Source organism: Panthera uncia, chromosome B1 (assembly GCF_023721935.1).
Source record: "Panthera uncia isolate 11264 chromosome B1, Puncia_PCG_1.0, whole genome shotgun sequence".
Classification (NCBI taxonomy): Eukaryota; Metazoa; Chordata; class Mammalia; order Carnivora; family Felidae; genus Panthera; species Panthera uncia.
Genome location: NC_064811.1, coordinates 30,743,109 through 30,753,830, shown reverse-complemented (window position 1 = coordinate 30,753,830; position 10,722 = coordinate 30,743,109).

The following is a 10,722-nucleotide window of genomic DNA, read 5'->3' as shown; positions in this document are numbered from 1 at the left end:
ACACACACACACACACACACACACACATACACACACACACACTGGGGGCCCCAGGCTGGTAGCAGGCAGGGAGTTGGAACTCAGTGGCTTTTGTCCCTCCCGGCCCCCACAAAAAAGTTCTTTGTTTTTAAGTTTTTATTTATGTAATCTCTACACCCAACGTGGGGCTCGAACTCATGACCCTGAGATCAAGAGTTGCATGCTCTTCCAACTGAGCCAGCCAGGAGCCCCAAAAAACTTCTACTGGATTCTTTTTTCAAATCTCCTGTTCCTCTAAATGGTGTCCTATCTTATCCCTTAGTGTCCAAGAAACCTGAAAGGATGCTCCTCTGTGAGAGGGAACTCAAAACAAAAGTACCCCTGATCCAGGATCAGGGAAGCTGGTAGTTTGCTTGAGATGCTGGGTGAGGGTGGGGGTTGGGGGGAGATAGGGTTGGGGGAGGATGGGCAGGGGCAGAGGTGAGGAGAACGAGTTCATGACCGGAAATCAAAACTCCAAGCCTGAGTGGATGAAGTGTAAATTTATGCTCACAAGTTGTTATAGGAATCCAAAGTTAAAACAAAACAAAACAAAAAACAGAAACAAAAAGAAAGAAAAAAAAAAAGGAATCCAAAGGTAATAAAAGTCACATAAAAACTCATCACTAGCATTGTTAGAAGAGTTGCAAATATCTTCTCCCAGATTGTGTGTTGTCTTTTAACTCTGTTCATTATGGCTTCTATTATACAAAAGTTTTAAATTCTAATGTGGTTGGATCTGTAATAGCTTGGGCTTTTTGTCCTGGTTAAGAAATCCTTCTCTACCATGATATCATAGAGAAGGTCTCGTACAATTTCTTCTAAAATGCTTATTCACATTTAGATTTTAAGTCCAACTGCAATTTACTTTTGGATATGGTTTTGGATATGGCTTGAGGTGGGATCTAACTTTAGCTTTTCCATTTGGGTACTAATTGTCCAGAATTTTTCACTCAAAAGTTCTTTCCCTACAGACTTATGATGTCATGTTGGTCATATACCAATTTCTTCTACTTCTACATACATGTGCTCATTTGTTATTTTTTTTTCCATTGGTTTATTTCTCTCTCTGCCACATTTACTTAATATTTCTTTACAGTAAATTTTAATATTTGGTAGTACGATTCCTCTTTTCTTAACTGAAGAGTCTGAGAATTTATCTCATTTGCGAGCGAGGAAGTTAGCCTGTTGCTGGTCCGTGTATACAAGCCCAAGACCTGAGAGGCTGACAGATCAGGGGCAAAGGACTTCAGCACTTACAGTGTAGCAGATAGTGCAAATTTCAGATTCACCTCAGCTACCCTGGTCTCCAAGTCCCATGTGTGACCCAGAAGAGCTGAAATCAGTGCTGCACACATCACCGGGAGAAAACCAAGGTTAGGAAACCTGAAACTTTGAAGTCGGGGGTAATGCTAGCAAACCCATCCTTCCCTTTACCCAGGGAGAGACATTTCATAAATATCCTGTACGTCCAACAAATCTGCCCTATGCCCTGGAGGGAGACATTATCTCTGTCTTCCAAGGCAATTTGCCATACAGATGTCCTTGAAATTCGAAAAAAAGCTGTCAGTGCCTGTGTTCAGATGTAGGACCCCAATGGAGCATTGTCCTCCAGCATCCGTTCTGCTTTGGTATTATTTTGCTTCTTGTGGCCCTTTATTCTTCCATGTGAATTCTATTTGATTTTATTTAAATGTTTATTCTTGAGAGAGAATGTGTGTGTGTGTGTGTGCACAAGTTGGGGAGCGGCAGAGAGAGGGAGAGAGAGAGAATACCAAGCAGGCTCCAAGCTGTCAGCACAGAACCCAACTCGGAACTTGAACTCACAAATTGTGAGGTCATGACCTGAGCCCAAGTAAGACACTTAACTGACTGAGCCACCCAGGCACTCCCTTCCCTGTGAATTTTAAAGTCAATTTGCACGGGCACCTGGGTGGCTCAGTCAGCTGAGTGTGTGACTTGGGCTTAGGTCATGATCTTGTGGTTTGGTTAGTGAGTTTGAGCCCCACGTCAGGCTCTGCGCTGACAGCCTAGAGCCTGGAGCCTGCTTCGGATTCCGTGTCTCCCTCTCTTTCTGCCCCTCTCCTGCTTGTACTCTGTCTCTTTCTCTCTCTAAAATAAATAAACACTAAAAAAATTAAATAAATAAATAAAATCAATTTGCATAGTTGTTCTGGATAAACTGTTGCAAGATATAAATCTATACAAATCACTTAAAAATATACTTTTTACAACCACATATACATAGTATAATTAATTAATAACCATAATTATATGCATGCAAAGCAATTAATAGCTTAAAGTGAAACCACAGGGGCTCCTGGCTGGCTCAGTCAGTAAAGCATGCAACTCTTGACCTCAGGGTTCTGGTTTGAGCCCCACTTTGGGTGTAGAGATTACTTAAAAATAAAATCTTAAAAAAATAATAAAAATAAATAAAGAGAAACCACAAATTAACAACAAAAATAGTTTAAAAAGGCAACAAAAAAACAACAGTAACTATAGCAACAAAACAGAGAGCCCTCTGGGATCTTGCAGAAGTAAATACAGAATAGCCTTTTAATCACATTTCTCCAAATAGGGCACAAGGGACTCCCTGAAGTTTAAAAACAAAACAAAACACAAAAAATGAACTTCTGTTGAAAATAAAAACAAGCAAATTCACAAACACAAGAAAACCATCCGCTGCAAGAGACAGTCAACAACCCAACAATCTGAAGAAATACCAGAAGAATTTTAGATGATAGAATTATCTGAGAGAATAAAACAAGCATAATGAAAATTTATTTTTAAAAACTCATAAAGCAAAAATGGGAACCCAGAGAATGGAATGGAATAATGAAGAAAAGGAAGCTTTTGTAAATAGATCGAACAGAACTTCTAGGGAAAAATATAATTGAAAACTGAAACTCAAAGAAGGGTAAAAGAGCAGATCAGGAAGAGCTAACAAGAGATTAGTGAACTGGAGGACAGCTCCGAGGAAATTGCTGAGATAGCTCAGAGATAAAGAAATGGAAAACAATACATGTATTCCTAGAATTATAAGGAAACTACAAATCACCAAGCACAAAAAAAGTCTTATAGGCAAGCAGATAGTAAGCAAAAGATACAATCTCACCTGCATGAAGTTCAAGAACAGGCAAAACTAATCTTATGATGTTAACTATTAGAATAGTGGTTATCTTGGGGTGGTGGGGCGGGAAGGGCGAGAGGGAAGGGTTCCCATTGAAAAGGGCACAAGGGTACCCTTCAGACACTGGAAATGTTTTACACCTTCATGGTTACATGGCTGTATAAACACGTAAGAAGTCACTGAGCTTTACGCTTACAATTTTATGGACTTTGTGTATATTATTCCTTAATTAAAGTACTTTTGGGCACCTGGGTGGCTCATTGGTTAAGCATCCAACTTCAGCTCAGGTCATGATCACGCGGTTCATGGGTTCAAGTCCCCTGTAGGGCTCTATGCTGTCAGCGTAGAGCTTGCTTTGGATCCTGTGTTTCCCTCTCTCTCTGCCCCTCCCCATTCTCTCTCTGTCTCAAAAATAAATAAACATTTTAAAAAAGAATTTATTAAACAAATAAGTAAATAAAAAGAAAAAAATATTTTAAAAAAGGCAATCAGAAAAGAGGGGGAAAATTACCTACAAAGGGATGACAGCTAAATGAACAGAAACACAAATGGCCAAGATATAATTCAATGGTGACTTCAAAGTGCCAGGGAAAATAAACATCAGCTTAGAGTCCTTTACCCAGCAGAGCTATCATTAACAGATGAAGGGGACTAAAGACATCTCCAGGTCAAAACTAAAAAACCTCTAAAATGTGTGCTTTAACAAGAAGCAAATCACATTAGCAAACAAGGTTAGTGAATATATATAAGCACTAGTTTCAATAATAATTATTTTGAAGGGTTTTCAAAATTAGGTGAGTTACACCGTAGACACACACACGTGCACGCACACAAAAGGACGCGTGACAAGGTTATTCACTGCTGTGTTGTTTGAAACAGCAAATTAGAAAGAACCTCAATATTCATCCATACATTGAAATACTATTTGGCCATTAATTTTTTGAGTATGGCATAGAATAAATGTATTTCCATATGAGTCAGATTTTTCCGACTCATTAACAGCTACAACGTGTCAGTTGGTTATAATGATGAACACGGATTTTTCATAGTTTCATACACTCCATCTACAGGGAAGGAATGAGTAATTGCAAACATTAAAATACAGGGGCACCTGGGTGACTCCTTTGGTAGAGCAGGCTACTCTTGATCTTGGGGTCATGAGTTCAAGCCCCACATTGGGAATAGAGCCTACTTAAAAAAAACACTTTCACAATTGCTCAGTTTAAAACAAATGCAGGACAGAGTGTACAATGTCCTACCATTTGGGTCAAATCAAAACAAAAGAATCCATCACATAATTGTCTTAGATACAATATCTCTAGAAGAATCAACTTGAAACCGGCAAAGGTGATTGCCTTCATGCAGAGGAAATGACTGGCCATGAATACTGGTAGACTAGAGACATTTCACTCTCTATATGCCCTTTTATACCTTTTGAGTTTCCTATCATTTGGATATATTATCTAAGCAAGAATTCAATGTCCTGTGTTGTTTGGGTGGAGACTATAGATAGTAACTTCAGACATGTTTCAGGAGATATATATACATGTTAAGATTTTAGAGTAAACACACACACACACACACACACACACAGGGAATTGAACATACAACTACGATGGCACAGGATACAAAAAGGGATAAAACAAATTATCCTGAGCCTTTAAAAAAAAATGATTTGAAAGTCACATATGTTTCCTTTTCTGTGAACTGTCTTTCCACACATTTGCCCTCTTTTCTATTAGATTGTTGATCCTTTTTGTTACTGATATCCAAGGGCTCTTTGTACATTAGGGAGAGAAGCCCTTTATGATAGAAGTTGTAAATATTTTTGCCCAGTTTGTCACCGATTTTATTTAATGTGGACAGCTTTCAATACTTTCTTTTGAGTCTTAGAAAGGCTTTTCTCACTCTAAGGCTGCAAATGAAACGATCCCATATTTTCTTCCAATGCGTCCCTAGGTCCTGCATGAGTTTCCCATTTCCCCAGGCAAACTTTTCTTACAGGCAACAGCAGTAGTGGATACATCTGCATGTCAGTCCATGGGGCCTAATGTCCTTCGTGTGATTTCTCCTGTAGTTAATAAATTTCTCCTGAAATCTTCAATTTCTCTCTAATCACCCATTAGTGTCCTATATGACCTAGACAATGGAAAAGTGTCAACAGTGAGTTTGAAAAATAATTTGGTTTCATCCCCATCAGAGATAAGGGGATTGAGGTTAAGAGATGTTAAGGAGCATCTCACAGTTAGAAAGTAATGGGGTTGGAATCGAAACTCAGGTAGTTGCTACAGAGTCACAACCTTAACCCCAAAGGTCATAGTGGGTACAACCTAGAAATACTGATTTACTTTACTCTTTAAAAATTGCTGTCAATATCTGGAAAATGAGGGCAGCAAAAAGATAAGTGATTTTCTAAAACAGACTTACAAATATTAAATGGGTGAATTATGAAACATAGTTTACAAATCTGATTTGTTCATTTATCCACTGACAGTAATACTGAACACTTTGCAATTTATAGTGTTCTCACAAAGATCACATAATGTTATTCTTTCAACAGCAGGTATTTTAGCTGTTAAAATAACATTTATCCTATAGTAGAATGAGAGGGAAAATGCCGTATGTACAATGTTATTCACTGTTGTTATATCAGCAAAGAACTGGAAACAGCTTAGATGTCCTTCTTCTAACTAAGGGACTGAAAAGCAGAGCAGAACAATGTGCGTATCGTGCTACCATTTGTGAGCAAATGCATATTTCAACTTCTTCATCCATCTGAGGTTCTAAATTCAGAAAATGGTCTGTTCGATATTTCTTTCATCATTGTTATAGGAAAGACTGTCCCATTTAAGACATACACCTTGGCCACACTCAAGATGTGTTTCATTCACAAGGTCAGTCGATTCAACCCCAACTATACTTCTCTATTCTTTCAGGTGTCTGTTCATCAGCCCGCCTCTGGCTTGTGTGGTGACTGGTGATTCTCAAAGCAGAACAACCCTTTTATCTTACTTAATGTTGGTATTGGTGATAAAGACGATACTGATGATAGAGAACAACATTGACGAAATGTGATGGCTTCACAGACTTCTTTCTTTCAGAATTTCGTTCTTTGTCTTACTTTGTGAAATATATTTTTGTTGCTTGCTACACAAATGCACACTCTAAGGCAGATTTCATGGCATTGCATAATTTAACAGCTTTCTGTCCAGCATCCTTTCCGCAGCAGGTGCTACATGCATACTCTCTGAATAGACATAGAATGTAGATCTCAAATGATCTCATTTAAATGCTTATTTAAATCTCTTGATATCTTATACACAAAGATCATGGTTGCAATTCTGGTTGCACACCAGAGTACACACCGTCTGAGGGAAGATGATCATATTTCCTGACTTGTGGATCCATCCACCATGTGGCTGGTCCACTCAAGCAAAGCCTTCATTGGATCTCTTGGTGGATTCTTACACCTCATTCACACTCCTCCCTTTCTTTGTTGGTCTTCATAACTCAATTTTGTTCTTTAACAGGCAAGTCATCTATTGAAAGAAATCACTAAAGGTGTGCCTGGCTGGCTCAGTCGGTAGAGCATGTGACTCTTGGTCTTGGAATCATGAGTTTAAATCCCATGTTGGGCACTGAGTTTACTTAAAAAAAAAAAAAAAAAAAAAAAAGGAAATCACTAAAATCCTTAAGGGGTGCCAAGTCACTTTTGTGTGTGTGTGTGCCATTGGAGCCCAAGAGAACTGGGGGCAGTGCCCCTTCATTCAAGGTTGACATAAGCTGTAAATCCCATCCATGATCGCTTATCAGCAACTCCTGCTCCTTCTGAGGGAGGCTGGCCTCCACCAGTCTTTTGGCATTCTGTGTAATACTGGATACATCAACTCATCCCTCTTCTTCTCCTCCTCCTTCTTCTTTTTCTTCTTCTTCTTCTATTAATTTATTTATTTTGAGAGAGAATGAGAAAGGGGAGGGGCAGAGAGAGAGGGAGAGAGAGGATCCGAAGCAGGCTCCAGGCTCCAAGCTGACAGCAAGAGCCCGGTGCAGGGTTTGAACCCACAAACCATGACATCGTGACCTGAGCCAAAGTCAGACACTTAACTGACTGAGCCACCCAGGAGCCCCAATTCATCCTTGTTCTTAACTAAGCCCCATTATCCTTTCCCTGGTGACTCTTTCATTATGCAGGGCAGAGCAAGGGTCAGGCAAACTGGCTGATGACAGCTAATCCAGGGAACTTGGAAAAAAGATGGTATGAGTAGCACCCCTCTTCCACCTCTGTCAAGTATTCTTGCCAGAAAATCAAATCTGAATCAGCTCATGCCTCTCCATCCTCTATATCACTTCACAGGAAATGTAGGGCACAGAGAAATATGTGAAATACACCATGATGAGGCAACTAGCAAAATCCAAAATATGGGAAATCCTACAGGACAAATGATTTGGTCGGTGGAAACAAATTACAAAAAGGGAAAAAAAAGAGATTAAGGATTTATAGATTTAAAGATATTGAAGAAAGAATAGAGTAGATAGAGAAAGGAACTGTAAACGTCTTTAGTTGTGACAACAATATAACTATGGGTGTAAGTAAGGAGTCCTATCTTTTATGGTACTATTTACAGATGTAAGGACAGGTCCGGGATTTGCTTCAGAATGGGACATGAGGGGGCTGTGGATGTAAGCAGATTGGCCACGAATGGAAAATTGGCCATGAGTGGAGCTCAGTGATGGATGCTCCAAGGTCCACTGTACTAATTCTCTATGTTGAAGTTCTCCGTAATAAGTGTTTAGAAAAAAGATTGGGTTAAAGTCAGACATTAAAGTCACTGAAGGTTCTGGGCAGGTGTTTGAAGCCGAGGTGAGTTGAGTGGATCAGAAGGAGCGCAGCTGGTGACCTGAGTGGGGAAAACTGACTTGGGGCAGAGCTGCACCGAATGCAGTCTGAGACCCCTGAGTAGGAAGGTTTAAATAGACAGATGGGAACCTAGGGTCGGAGCCTGGAAGAGGTCCGCAGTCCTATACTTAGGACAATTACAGCCACAAGCACAGAGAAGCTTTCAAGAGTGCAGAGAATCAGTGATCACACCCTAGGGAATGAACCACCTTAGGGTTCAGAAGGAAAAAAAAATAAAAGGAAGCCTGCTGAGCCAACAAGGCAGGTAATTAGCCCAAGCCTCCTCCTAAAGTTTCCGTTAGTTGTACTAAATGATAGGAGCACTTGTCAGACAGATGAGCTGCATTTCACTCTTGCTGCCCAGAGATTTTCTTTTCATTTTTTTCCCCTGGGTAAGAGAAATAACTCAGAATATGTATTTTAAGGACAAAATCAGGCTCATCGTCTCTCTGAACTGCAACCCGAACTTCCCTCTGGGAGTTTCACTGTGCCATTTTGAAATGGTTTCAAGAGCTACTTAGACTTGGAACTGGCTCTTTAGTCTGTGTGCCCAACTCCATTCTGTACCACGTTTGGGCCACATACCTAAGCCGTTTTAACTGGACCCGAATGGGAAGAGACAGAGAAACAGTTCTGTCTTCCACTGTGTATTTTCAAGGACTGACAAGGAGGAGCCAGGTCAAAATAAACCTGGCCCCTGGAACACTGTTCTCCATCCTGGTGCCCATGTTCTGGTCCTGGAGGGTCAGCCCAAGGGTCTCACCTCTCCAGACAGTTGTCTTTCTCCTCCAGTTCATCCCGGCAGTTATTGCACTCTGCTTACAAGAAGTCTATGGAAGTGATGGTATTTTAAATGTTTATTTTTTTTTAATGTTTATTTTTGGGAGACAGAGACAGTGTGAGTGGGAAAGGGGCAGAGAGAGGGAGACACAGAATCTGAAGCAGGCTCCAGGCTCCAAGCTGTCAACACAGAGCTGACACGAGGCTCGAACCTCGAGATCAGGACCTAAGCCCAAGTTGGCGCATAACCAACTGAGCCACCCAGGCGCCCCGGAAGTGACAGTATTTTAAACTTCGATGCTCACCTGCCCTGGAGACACCTTGCTTTCAATGGTTGTCATTCTACACAAATGTGTTTGGAGCAAGGATGGAACAAAGGATGATGCAGGGAAATGAGCTGCAAATAGCCTCGCAGAATGAAACCGTTTTGAACAAAAATGTTAGGGATTTGAATTTGGTGGTGTCGAAAAATACAAGTCCAAAAGGGGGCGTTACAGAACTGCTTGCCCACGGTTGGGATAGTTCGCTATTGTGGTTCCGCACACCCTACCGCGGTGATCTGTGCATGTGTGTATTTCCCCTGCTAGACTAAGTCTGAATTCAGGACAGCAAGTGTGTCACCAGTGTCCAGAGAAGTGGCTGGCTCACAGCAGGATTCCAACGTGACTCAGTGAACATGTGAACGAATGCACAAATAGCTCTGAGGACCCGGTCTTTTAGAACGTAAAAATTATGCAGTGAAACCTTGGATTGTGGGTAACTTGTTCTGTGAGTGTTCTGCAAGATGAGAAAATAATTCTAAATTTTGAGAAACAAATGATGTCTTGCAATACAAGTAGTACGTGATACCAAGTGTCACATGATCACAAATGAGCCAATGGTTCTTGATATATGAGTGCTTTGGTTTAGAAGCCTGTTTACAGAACGAATTATGCTCGCAAACCAAGGTTTTACTGTAAATGTGATTTAGATGCCATCATTTCAAAATTCCTCCAGAGTAGGACATACACATTTGTTCCATCACTTAAAGCATTTATTTATTTTTTTAAGTTTATTTTCTTAGTAGTCTCTATACCCAACATAGGGCTTAAACCCATGACCCCAGGATCAAGAGTCTCATGCTCTTCTGACTGAGCCATCCAGGCGCCCCAAAGCATTTTAATTTTTAGTCGAGTTTCCAATGTCAGAAAAGAACGGTACTTTCCCATGATAGTATGATGATTGAGGTAAACTGATGAGATAAATGAAAGGCACTCCCATTTTTCCTTAAAGAGTAACAGCTGTTATTTCCGAACCCACAAAGAAAATAAGAAGTTGGCCTGCATTTCCTCCTGCAACTCAGTCTCTCGGACTAAACTTGGGATCTGTCCTTTCTAGGCACCGAGAGAAAACGATGCCACCACTCCACTCCAATCAGACCGCCTTCCCCAAGCAGGTGTAGCTGTGACAGTGGTCACTCCCGATCTTCCCCTTAATCCCCTGCAGAACTTTCCTGGCCCCCCAGGCCACATGGTGCCTTGCTTGTCCCCAGTTTCAGCACACACCCTTCGGGCTGCGAGGCAAGGCAGGATGTGAACACGAGGCTGCCTGCCCCTCTTTGCTACCAAGTGTGTCCTCCCCGTCTCCCATGCTGGGTCTTGTAAGAGGACGAGTTAAGCATCCTGCCAAAGAGAATTGTCCATGATTTATTGTTGCTGATAGTGTCCTTTATGTATTTTCCACATCATCTGAAGACTTGCCGAATGAAATGACCTCAGACATCGTTTAATAAAATCTTCTAATTAAAATTTTTTTTAAATGTTTATTTATTTTTGAGAGAGACAGAGCGTGAGTGGGGGAAGGGCAGAGAGCGAGGGAGACAGAATCGGAAGCAGGCTCCAGGCTCTGAGCTGTC